This window comes from Protopterus annectens, chromosome 7.part0, assembly GCF_019279795.1.
Source record: "Protopterus annectens isolate FY-2018-M chromosome 7.part0, PAN1.0, whole genome shotgun sequence".
NCBI lineage: Eukaryota > Metazoa > Chordata > Ceratodontiformes > Protopteridae > Protopterus > Protopterus annectens.
In genome coordinates this window covers 1,465,650,211-1,465,663,080 of record NC_056739.1, presented here as the reverse complement: position 1 = coordinate 1,465,663,080, position 12,870 = coordinate 1,465,650,211, and the positions used below count along the sequence as shown (strand labels likewise).

Below are 12,870 nucleotides of genomic sequence, written 5' to 3'. Positions count from 1 at the left end.
GCATCATAATAAAATGTAGTGATTACACCGGTCAGCAAACGACAATGTAAAAAGCTCATTTTCTTCCTTAGAAAAATAAAACTACATGCCTGGTGTCTAATACAAAATTACATGTTTGAAAAAATCTCAGACAGGATTGCAAATATAAACATTCCAGTCACTGAAAACCAAAGCAGTTCCCATTGTTTTGTCCTCAAATGTTAAAGTGGATTTTGGACCAGCAGAATTTATGACAGGTTGCAACTGTTTTTCAACTCAAAACAAACAGAACCATGAATTCAGTATTTATTACTTCATTACACTTCCCACTGGAAGAGACTTGGTATTTAGATGCTGCCAGCTCGATTAACTTTACCACCTTTAAATACAACAGAAATGAGATAACTTACTTGTAAACCAGGTAAACTTACTGGATGCAAGTGTTCCTTTCCAGTGACACAGACTTCTTCAGAATCACACAACAGAGTCTGAGTGACTCAAACACTAGACAATAAGCTGCTCTAACAGCTCACTCAGTGCCAACGGTCATAGTAAATAAAGTAGTCAGTATTTAAGTACACTTGGCATATTTCTCCAGTATACAAGTAGTTCCTTTGTGTGTTGGCTGAGGCCAAGAAAGTCCTTTGAGCCTATTCAATTACTAGTCATTGAACAAACAAGCAAAGGCAAGAATGGTGTTTCTTGTTAGTACACAAGGACTGTGAATGCATCTTCTACTTGTATGCAGCAGGAGGGATACAACCTCCTTTCACAGCAGCAGGAGGGATACAACCTCCTTCCACAGCTGAAATGAGGAAGACTGACTAACTGGTACCTACCATACCTGTCAACATGACTAACTGGTACCTGTCATACACCTCTCAACATCTGAATATTAAAAATCATAGCACATGGCCCAAAAGAGGACTGCCTCCTCAACATGAAGTTGAGGAAGGAAAAAAGGTATTACATTTCTGAAGCAACAATGCGGGCTTCTAACTGCAATCTACTATTGGTCTCTGCTCTCTTTTGACTTTGGTAATCTCTTCTCTAATTAACTTAATTGTACAGCCAAGATAAAAACACTAATCAGAGTTGAAAGATAAATGGTCACAGAACAAAAATTAAAAAAAATAGTAAAATGAAAATGTACCACCAAATTTGGAGCCACTAACAGGCATTGCAGCTACTACTTTCATCAAAAAGGGAAAAAAATCCTTGAAAAGAGCAGCATGATCTTCAAAAACTGGGTACAAGACAGAGATATGGAAGGGTTATGAGCCCTATGTAACTAACCCATCCTTTAAAATCCACTGTCACTCAAAAAAAGATACAAATCCTAAAGCAGACATGCCTTACAGAAGAGGGAAAACTAACCATTCGTTCAAGTATGCCACAAGAAACTGCTGAGAAAAAAAATGGGATGACTTATTTTTATCTGCATGGATGAACTTCACAAAATATAATGTGCATCTCCGAAAAACTTCATCTGGGTTACAAGAGCTAGCCTATGTATCGACTTTTGATAAAGAGGCTGTAAATAACCTACACAAAGGTACTCCAGAAATAAGCTTCTGGTGCCGTCATGTTACGCAGATGGAGCTTTAACCTTAGAACTGAAAGGTTCTTGTCTACACTGGTGGACCATAGTCAACAAATATCCTGAATCTCATTCACTAGCAACATTTCTAATTATGACAGAAAAGCTATATCCAGAAAAAGGGGTGAGAGCCTAGAAACACTGCCCGATTACTCCATGCATGCGGTATTGATAGTTGTGTTAGAGGCTACTAGTATTTTTTTTCCCATCTGGAACTACACTTGCATGTGCTCTTGTGACAGAGGTGGAACTTGTAATGTACTTAACATTTCCATTTGCCATTAACTTAGCACTCCCAGTTTCTATTGTCTGTATGGGTACTTTTGTCAGTTTTATCTTCTATTTCCTTGCATGGCTTTATGCACTGAGCTGTACCATGTTCAACCACACATACCAGTTAGCTATATCATAGACAGAAAAGCCCATTTTTCTCTTGGCCCTACTCCCGGAGACCTGTATCTTAGCCACCCTTAACAATTACTCAGCAGCTTGCAAGCCAATGCAATGAACTGTAGCACTTCAGTTATATTCCCAAAACAGCTGTGCAATGTAGAGCAATTCACAGGTCAGTACAAATAACTAGGGTGCTCGGGCCCACAGTCAACTCTTTCTTGACTTACTGAGCCAACTGCTTATTATAGCATTACTTCAATTACTTTTAAATTGTTTTGTATTGTAGAAACAAGCGCTGCTACATTATATATTTTTTCCATTAACATCATAGTGAGTATGTTATAATGTAGGATGTCACAATGAATGCTCTGTTAATATGTTTTATTTATTCATATATATATATTTTTTTTTTCCCCCCTGTGGTTAGTGTTGTATAAGGAAAACAACGCATACATTTTAATACATCTGCTACATATGCATATATATGTTTATATAAGTACTTTAAATAGTATAAGTACCTTTAATATATATGTATATATATATTTCATGATACACTTCATATAATTTTTTTTAATAGAGCCTTATCAGTTGATTTTTAAATGTTGTTATTGAACATTTTTAGTGTGGTTCTACATGTATTTGGTTATAAATATCATGATTTACACTGAAGAGGTTACTTTATATATATTTATTTTCATATATTTTATTTGGTTTTATATTTTTGTATTTTTGCATACATTTTGTATAATAATAATTTATATTTACATTATATATATGTGACATATGTTTTACTTTATATATGTTTTTACCTGACTAAGTTAGGATTAGAATACTATTTTGCTTGATTAATCAATTAAGCAATTAAGTAGATATATTGCTTAATGGCTAGTATTTAAATGTGGTTGATACAATGAGTTTTTGAAATCTGAAGAAGCATGCCTGTGTAGCATTTGAAAGCGCTTATTCTGTTTCAGTCGAATATTAAACACTGGTTTTATCATATCGTGGTGGTTGCGTCCAGTTTTTAATCCTTAAATTGTTTTGTGTGTGAAACTGTGTGGCACCTCTGCATCACTTTTTATTTGTTGTACTACGTTTGTGGAGTTTTGCGCCATGTCTGAAGTGTTGCACTGTACTAGCTGATCTTGACAACCCCTGCCTGCATCGTGCCATTTTTGTTTATATCGATACTTTATATTTAGTCCTTTGCCACTGTGCACTGTCTTATTATATCATTCAGTTTGCTACTGTATTGCATTTTATTGTTCACACGTACTTACTGGGGCTACTGATCTGTTAGGATCTTAAGAAACCTAGCCTAAATGTTCCCCATGGCAGTGTTTAAGCCTTTATATTCTGTATATGAACAGAGGTAGGCAGAACAAGGATATGTTGGAATATTTACTTTTTGCTCCTATCCACGAAAGGCACAGGGAGCTAAACCAGAGGTGAATTTGTTGATTCCCATCCATTAGTGCATCTGAATGGAGTACGAGAAGTAAGTCACGTGATGTACAAGTGGAAGATGGTGCCATACAAGGGGTGTTTTCTGTGATACATACCTATGCCTCCAAACATGCACTGTAACAACTTTGCCTGTGTATTGGTACTCTGCATCACTTTTGAATAGTCATTATGCTTGGCATTTTTGTAGCATTCAACTACATTTTGAATTGCTCGGCCTTATCGTACTGTGCAAACACGCTGTTTTGCCCTATTGTACTGTGTGCATAGCATCACTAATAGAACACAGCCTCATTTGCAATACCAGTGCATACATGGTTAAGCCTGTACTTGTGTCCCAGACTATCAAACACTAAACTATTGTACCTGACCCATGATTAATGAACTCCTTCACCATCATACTGGTTACCTCAGTTTAGTACCAAGGCCCACTATTACTGAACTCCTCCCTCATCATATCTCTTGTTATCAGAATTCCATTTCTCATGAGCCATCCACACACCCCAGTATGTTCTTAACTTGTCTATCAAGTCTACTACTATTAGGTATTTGGAAGCAACACAGCAACCACATCACATTTGCTGACTACCCATTACTATTACACCTAGCATTAAGTTCACTTGTGAAGGGTATAGATTCTATTTAAACTAATTTTCTCACCAGTTTGTCAATGCTCAACATACCCTGGCACTACCACAATATTAATACCAAGCCCACATATGCTGAAGTGCTAACATATCCGTTCTAGTCTCCTAAGCAATGCAAAAAAGATGCAAACCTCAGCAACACACCATAGTCACTATTGCTCCTGCCAAGTCCAGCGGACAGAGCTCTCAATAACTTCAGCTGCAAAAGCAAGGTTCACCCAAGTCATATCCCTAAAACCTTAAGACTGCCTTTTTGCATGCCAACACATGATAATGTCCAAGTTAAAGGCAACTCTATAGTTAGACATATTGATGCATCACTTTTTAGGCTGAGCAGACAGAGAAAGACAGTACATCGTCTACCGGGTGCCAGAATTTGAGACTTTGGAGCACAGACCCCTTCACCTCAAGTATGCATATGACTTGGTTGTTACTCATTTGGGAGATAAAATTAGACATTCACACTTCTAAGATACAAGAGAGTCAATGCTGAGCTCTAAACTGTACATTTCTGAGGCTGGAAGGAAACCAGTCCTGCGCAATATCTTGCTATCAACATGAATGATACCACAATGTAAGTAAAGACAATCAACTTCACTAACTTTCTGTGTAACTGATGCAAGTTTAGGGTAATCAAACATGTCAGTTTAGAAATAAACATCTGCCTACTATGCTGTGGATGGCCATCTTCTCTGTAAAAACTGCCATATAATGACCAAGTCATTTGCTAGCCCCTGTAATCCTTCTTTTGGGCAGTTCGTCTTCACCTACCGAATTAACAAATCTTAATTAGGACATTCTATGCATGGCACTGCTCAAAATCCTAGAAAGTAAAACAAAAAAAATGCCTGCTTTTGAGGCCTTCCTGATCTTTGAAATCATACATTACTTTATTGGGGTTTAACATCACTCATTCATACCCTTCTTGGGTGGCTGGCTGCATTTCTGCAGGGAAGTGCCCATATTTATTCAAAATCTCAATCTTGTGACTAGTACAATCGGATAACAACGTAGAAGTCCTGATTATCCATGTAGATATAAGCCTGCCCAATTGTAACATCACTGCTAAACCATCAAAATCCTTTCATGACTCCCAGAGCCCAGGACACCTACCTAAACAGAGTGATTAACTACTTAATCCAATGCATTTATTATGGGAGATTTAAACTACTCATCCATAAACTGACAAATTTACACCACAATTATGTATAAAGGTTCCTGGGTATTATTAATACTAACTCTTCAGAAAAGTTAGTACCCTCCCTTCTACTGGGGGGTCATATCTACATGACTTGGTTCTTATATAGCACCAATATATTCTACATTTATATTTGTCCCATCACTAGTCAAAGCACACCACATTTTTTACTGTAATAAAAATTACAGTCTATAAGTTGCCCTCCAATCCTCCTGTCTTCAGAGATTTCTCCAGGGACAATCTTTTAGCACATCCTGAAGGCCTAAGATTTGAAACTCCTCTACCTTGTATGAATAAAAAAGCAAATGCAGCCACATAAACCATACACTTCTACTCTCAAAGCTTCTAAGCTGTATGCTAACTTAGAGAAACTCAAACAGTGGAGTTAGAATATATAATGCATCCTGCCATCCATCCATGCACACTTTACTATCAAGGAATGTCCCTCTTTCAGAACAGCTGATATAGTAGGAATATAAATTACCAGTCAAGTACCCTCCATGAAAGGTCATTTGCTTGGATGATTTTCATGCAGAAGCCACCAGGCTGAAAGGAAATTGCGGGATCACCAAAGCATAAAAACCCAGAAGGCTGACTCCTGAAGTAGTCATACCAAAGAAGGCTCAAATCTGAGATTTACAGTCCCCATTTTTATCAAAAAATGTGGCTAAAATGAAAACATCTGCAAAGGAAGAAACCACTTTTATATTTGTGTGTGCTTTCACTGCAAAATTTGCCGGCAAGATGGCAAAAGACATTGTAGTTGGAAATCCACTAGTCTCTTTGGGAAGTGGACATCCCTGGGACATGCAAGGAAAAACTGCTGGTCCATCTTCCTAAACTTATGATGGAGGTGACCATCTAGGGTTGGATATACCAGATATATTAAAGTCATTGAGAAAAATGGGAAGGGCAAACTAGTCCTTCTACTTTAAATCCAGGAAGATAAGCAAGCTTCCCTGCCTACTTTTAAATAAATCAGGGACAGCCAACTATAGCCGCCTTACTGCAATAGAGTTTAGACTTCTCACAGGAGACAGAATGATCTTTTCAAGCAGACATTTTCTCAGACAGGATAAGTGAAATCCAGGACATGGCTAAAAACAAATGCGTCTTTCTAATGGAGTCCACTGGTGTTTTTTTTAATGGTTCTCCAAACAAACAAATTTACAGAACCCACTCATGGGTAGTCCCAGACCAGATTCAGAATTGATGCATCATAGCTGGTGGACCATTCTCTTGGACAACATAACGGGCATAAAATTGAGCAAGACAGTAACTTTAGCACCTTTCTCTTCCAATTAGGCAGCTTCGTCCTCTTTTGGTGATGGATGAGATTACAAAAGGAACAGGTAGAAGGCAGAGGATCAAAAATGCCCTAAATAATTAGCACCAATTCCCTACTTAAGTTTATGACCACATCCTTCCCCAGTTTGACAAAGGAGCACCTACCCCTTAAAGTGGGTATCCAGCATGATGTTCTTGAGGGTCTCATTCAGCCACACTATTCTGAGCAGGTACACACCTGAGTCTGTGGTCTCTGCTATAATGTCTCCACAATCAAATTTATAATAGAGTATCAGGTAGCTCACTTGGAAAGCAGCTGAAGTGAATTGTGTACAGTCATATCTACAAAACAGAGCAAGAACTTGGGCAATTAAGATGAAACACAGAGGGCAATAAGTCACAATTACAAGGAGATATGCTTAGTTCATATGCACCAAGCTTGGGGCTTTTTGACAGGCAGCAGAGCTGCAAAGTTAAGTGACTGCTTGACTGAGGAGATGGTACAGAATTCAACATCAGGAAGCTTGATAAACCAATCTATTCAGGCAAGGTCTTGTAAAGGACATTAATCTTCATATGTGCCGAAGGGGCACAGTCAGAGTTACCCTACAATGCCTGCAAAATATTTAAGGAATTTCTGCACAGAAAGGATGGGTCAGGGTTCTTCAAAGCTTCTTCCAGAGAAATAAGATCACACATTTGAGGGGACAGAACAGAGACTGAAGACAACCCATGCTTTTCCCCACAAGCCTAAACGAACCTCCAAGGATGTGGCTACTAGGATGGTGGAAACTCACTTTTCTTGTCAATCTCAAACATTGGTGTCTAGCTTTCCAAACTCAACTCCTCACAGAAGGTGTAGTCTACCTACTACCAGCAGACGCATAGCTAAAAATGGTGAACATATACCAAGTATGTCCCACGTGCTGTGACTACCTGCACGTGATCATGTATAAATCAAGGGGGACTTATGGCAGAGAGATGAAAGGCAGGTATTAAGCTGGTTTCATGCCACATTACCAAAGGATATATTCCAGTTTTCCAACTCTTACTTTACACCACACACACACGAGTTGTCACTCAGTTGCAGAAATACCGAATGGGCCTCCTCCATATAGGACTGGCCTGAGGAGGGGGCTAGTGTTCAGCTCCAAGTTTCTGAAGTCCATGGCCAAAATGACACGAGGCCATTCTCGAAATTCTAATCAATCAAGCAGACAATGACTGATGACAGCACCCTAGGATCACTCCACAAGGTGGCAGTCAAGGCACACTTCCAAAGGGTCCCCCTTGTTTTCTTCTAAGACAGAAGAGCGCCAAGAGTTAAAAATCATTGTTAGCAATGAAGAGCTCGGCTTCCTCAAAGAAAGGGGACCAGTTTAACACTAAGCTCAGCATGCTGCAGGAGTAGGCCTGGACCTGCCATTCAAGTGTTTACTCCAGCAGAAATATTCTAATCTGTGTTGGGGGCTGCGAGTTTGACCTTCAAGCCAATCACTGAATTGGAATCTTTAGATGACAGCCATTTTGCTGGCTGTTAGGCAGGCCACAGTTTTTTTCTACTATGATGACAAGTGATAGGTAAACTCACCACCTTTGACATTTCTCAGATAGAGTTTCACTATGACACCATAAAGGGGTGTATGATGGAGCAGGTTTTGTTTGGCTATTTTTATGGGCACGCTGTGTTCAGAGAAACTAATGCAGGAAGTTAAAGCTCTCAATCAGAATTCTGCAAATGGCAAAATAAAAGCCTGTCATGTTGACAAAAACATACTCATTGCAAAACATCAGGACTCGAGTCTGAATAGGCATGAATAACTTCCCCAAGAAGAATGAACTTAAATATTACAGAAAACTAACTGATGGAAATGGTGAATATAGGCCCAGACCAAACAAAGAGGTTAGATAATTTATTGTCTCATTTCCAGACCTAGAAGAAATGAAGCCCCAACATCCCAAAAACAAACTTTCTTGGTACTCTTGGATAAAGCTTTTAACAGGTCAGCACAAAAGGGCAGATAATAAAAGACACTCCATCACCAAAACCTAGGACTACTTATCACAGAGCAAGTTGGTAAAATTGTGATCTCTCTAGTACCCATGCTTGGGAAAAGACATTTTGCAGGACCATGTGCTAGGATACTTAGGCTCTCACTCTTATAAACTGAGGGCATACAAAGGGTGTATCTGATTTCTCAGAAGAGAAAAGGAGGGATTTGGATATATCCTGGATGCAAAAAATAAATGACTGCCAGCACTGACAGGATTAAGAACGCTCTTTATCCTTAAAACTTGGATACCAAAGTACGTTTGTTGAAGGAAAGGAGTTGCATGTTGTTACATGGAAGACGTTGTAGGCCAACAAGTCTCTACAAAAGATGTGCCACCCATGTAAGATGACAAACTGGGAGTAGAAGAGTCATTTGTCCTTATTTTTCTCAGAGATAAAGGACTCTTGGTTCTCCATTTCTCCTTTTCAGAACCAAGTTGCAAGAATTTCCCATCACCTTTGCTCCAGGACAGACTGATTCAGGTTACCTAGATGAGCAAGAAGTCAAACACATGCTGGCTGAGTGACGGTACCTTTCGAGAAAAGCCAAGTAAAGATTTCACCTAAAGCAGCAATGGAACGGAAGACAGAGAAGGGTCTTGTGTTTGTGTATCAGCCTACTTTTCCTAAGAGTGCAATCATGCACCTAAAATTACTGCTTGAACCAAACAATGGCCCGATGAATACCCACTTGGGACAGTCTTGAAAGTGAATGCAGCTACATACATGTCTCTCCAATCCTGGCTAGTAAGTCATGCTGTACACAGGACGTTTGAGTGTGACCAATGAGCATCCACCAGAAGACTTGACAGACACACTACCTTGGTGCAGGCTGAGCATGCTCTGGTCACTCAACTGTAGCAATGAGAGCCATGTTGACTAGGAGAAATGCAATCCACCCCCCCCCCCCAAAAAAAAATAGTATACCTCTCAAAGGCCCCTTACTGCCAGTCAATGGACACTAGCACAACCCTTTGATAGTACTGGGGAAGCCTGCAATTCACAAGAGAAAATCAACCTGGTATGAGTGGACTTAAGATACCACCACTGATGTTTGGCTACTAATTCTCTTGGCATCCTTCCTCCTTACTCCAGCACTGCTCTGGGATCATGTAAGGAACCCTCCTTTTTAGTCCCCTCCCATCTGTAGTTTTAGTGATCACCTACCTAGACCCCACCAATAAGTACTTTTAGTGACCACCTACTCCAAAGATTCTACCACCACCAACAGGTAGACCAGGCTGAAATGCTGACACTAAAGGAGTGCCTTAGATCATGTTGGACTGTTTTTTCTTGTCAAATCAGTTTATATTTCCTACTGTCAAACCATGTGTAGACCAAACCCTTATTCAAGCTGGTTAAGCTAACAATTTGCCCCGGGGAGGGGGATCTTTGACACATACTGCATTCTTATTTTCCTCACTCAAGTCAGGGGTCCTTCCATATCTACTAAAGGACGTAATAGTTGCATGGATTTGTCAAGAAATATGGGTGCTCACTGGAAGTTTAAGTAATATAACTGTAGTGCTCAGAACAGCCAGATTCTAAACAAATAACAAATATAATTCTGCAAGTGCAGTATCTCAAAGACTGTACATGAGCAACCAAATCAATTGTGCCCCCCCCCCCACCACCAAGCACTATAAAGGTGTAGCGCAGATTTGGATTTTGCAAGAGTCAGTTACCACCTTTTGGGTGGCACACATCAATTAGGAAACCAAGAAATAATGTGCAGTCTAATAATCCAATGAGCTACTATCCTTCCTCCAACTTTCCACTCATCAAGGTTCTTGAGTTGCATGCAGTTCAGATTTATCTCTACTGCAAGGAACATGAGGACTACAGTCTGTTAAAGTGCAGAATTTGAAGCTATCAAATCAGGAGAAAAGTCCAAAGATTATGAATCATCTCTGAATGGTCACCAAAACTATTTTATTATGGGCCTCATATGCTTGCCTGCCTATGGTGGCTACTTAATGTGGACTCTAATGAGCTGCTAGTGACTTGTTTACCCTCACCTCTCTCAGGTTACTGACCGTGTTTTTTTGGAATTGCATTGTCATCTACATAAATCCTGGATTGTACATTAATAAGAAGTTAGTTGCCAAAGGTGAAAACAGTGTTATTACTGTTAGCTTATGAGAAGCACTCTTGTTAAACTATGCCTGTCTTGAATTCTGAAGACTACCCACTAGTGGGATAATTGGAAGTGGTTGAAGTTAAATAAATTAAAAGACAGCTTCCATGGCAATACATGCTGCACCAGGCATTCAGAATGCATGGCCTTCATGTCTCATCATTTAGAAGGTATAGCAAGAATCACAGAAGATGCAAGTCTATTAGACCACAGATCATGTATGTCCTGCCAAAAAACACTCTTATGCGCTACTAACCTTTTCACAGAAGAGCAAGTCCATGAAGTCTTGGGAGTGTTTTTTTTTTTTTTTTTTTTTTTATTATTATATCCATTAAACTGTCTACTCTATGTCTGAAGGCTGACAGGGAATCTTTGCACTGATTGGCATGCAAGGGGAAACTATTCCAGAGCAAAGGGAGGCACTGGGTAATGAATCCCTCACTCCACTTAGTTTTTCTTTCACTGATATACGTGCAGATATCTTGTTGTAGTAATGGCAACAATGACATCAAGAAAAAGGAGGTCTCGGATAATGGAATCTCTGAGCACATGGAAAGCAAGGCACTGGTCACTCCAAGAGTCTAGCTGACACTGAGTACAGGCAGAGCAATTCCAGCATTTCCTGATGGCTAAAACTTGTAAGGCCAGAGGTTTTTTGTTTAGTTAGGAATCTCTGCAGTCTTTCAATTTTTTTTAATATGTCTAGGGAGATACATGCCAAGAGGTACATTATATTCTATAAGGGGTCTAACTAGAGCATAATACAGGCAACAATAACTTTTAGTTTTGAAATCAGTGCCCTTAATGATTCACTGCAAAATATAAATAAATATATATATATATATATATATATATATATATATATATATATATATATATATATATAGATAGATAGATCTAGGACTGTTGAACTAAAGTTCAACAGTCCGAATCCACCATCACTGAACACACTTTCATGAAAGCGCTTTCGCTAAAGTGTGTTAAACAAAAAAAAAAAGAAAAAAAAGAATAAATTAATGTTTTTGCAGGAGGGCAAGCTCCCTGCACCCCCACCCCCCTACTTTAATATTCTCACTCCAAGATCGCACTACAGTGGGAAAAAGGGAATTTTCCCTTATCTGCACCGTAGTACAACCTCCGCAAAAGGCATACTTACACGAAAGTGCTTCTTCGGTGAAAAGCACTTTCGCTGAAGTATGCCCGGCCGTTACTGAAATTTGTTAAACAGGTTAGTCTGACTGGGCTAGAAGCCCTTTTTCAGCCGAGGCCCGAGGAGAAATGCTCCAAAGTTGTGTGTCGTGTGTGTGTGTGTGACTTCCTGACTATAGTCAATACGTGGTACTCAAAGGAGAGGGAGCCATTAACACAGGTCTCTGATAACACAGTCATCGAAGAGTGTGGTGTCACTGATGCAGTAGGCGGTAGCAGTTTGCTATTCTCAGAGATGATGCTGCATTTCTGAGCATTTCATTTCAGCTCTCTCAACATATCAAGCGTTACTCCATGATGGTGGTATCTGAAAGAAATTTGTACCATTTATTAATCTGACAATGACACCCAGTCTGCACTCGATGGCAAACTTAGTTAGCCAGAGATTCTTGTCATTAGTGTTGAAATCCCAAAGATGAATGCAAAAATAGGAGGCCCCCCCATTATGGCCAAGGGAAATGTCATTGGTCACATTCTTTTAACTGTGGTGGTATCACAAACTGACGATAAGTTTTGTCCTTCAGCCAGTTTTGCAATGCATCTTACCAGACAGAAATGTATTTAAGGCTATTAGATTGCTTACAATCCCATCATGTGGCTTGGTATCAAATACTTTTATAAGATCCTGGTGGGCAGTGTGAATATTGTCCATGGCCTGCATGACCATTTTCAAGTCGGTCCACAAGACTGAGGAGACCTGACTTGCCTTTAACAAATTAGAATTGTTGTGGGTTATGCCTAATTAAATTGTTAATGTCCTGGTTTCTGAAGAGTCAGTGATATTGCAGATAGTGCAGTTTTTCTAACATAGTAAACTTAACAGATGGGTAATAAAGCTAGAATGTAGTTTAGAAATAAGCAGCTGTGAGAGTTGGCCTTTTAAGGACCAAGCATATTATTTTT

At 39.4% G+C, this 12,870-nt stretch overlaps 1 protein-coding gene across 1 annotated transcript in view; it reads right to left on the bottom strand.

Moving 5' to 3' along the window:
• Positions 1-12,870, bottom strand: part of ITPR1 (inositol 1,4,5-trisphosphate receptor type 1) — a 2,510,606-nt gene that overhangs the window by 507,551 nt on the left and 1,990,185 nt on the right. The gene's annotated exons all lie outside the window — the stretch shown is intronic.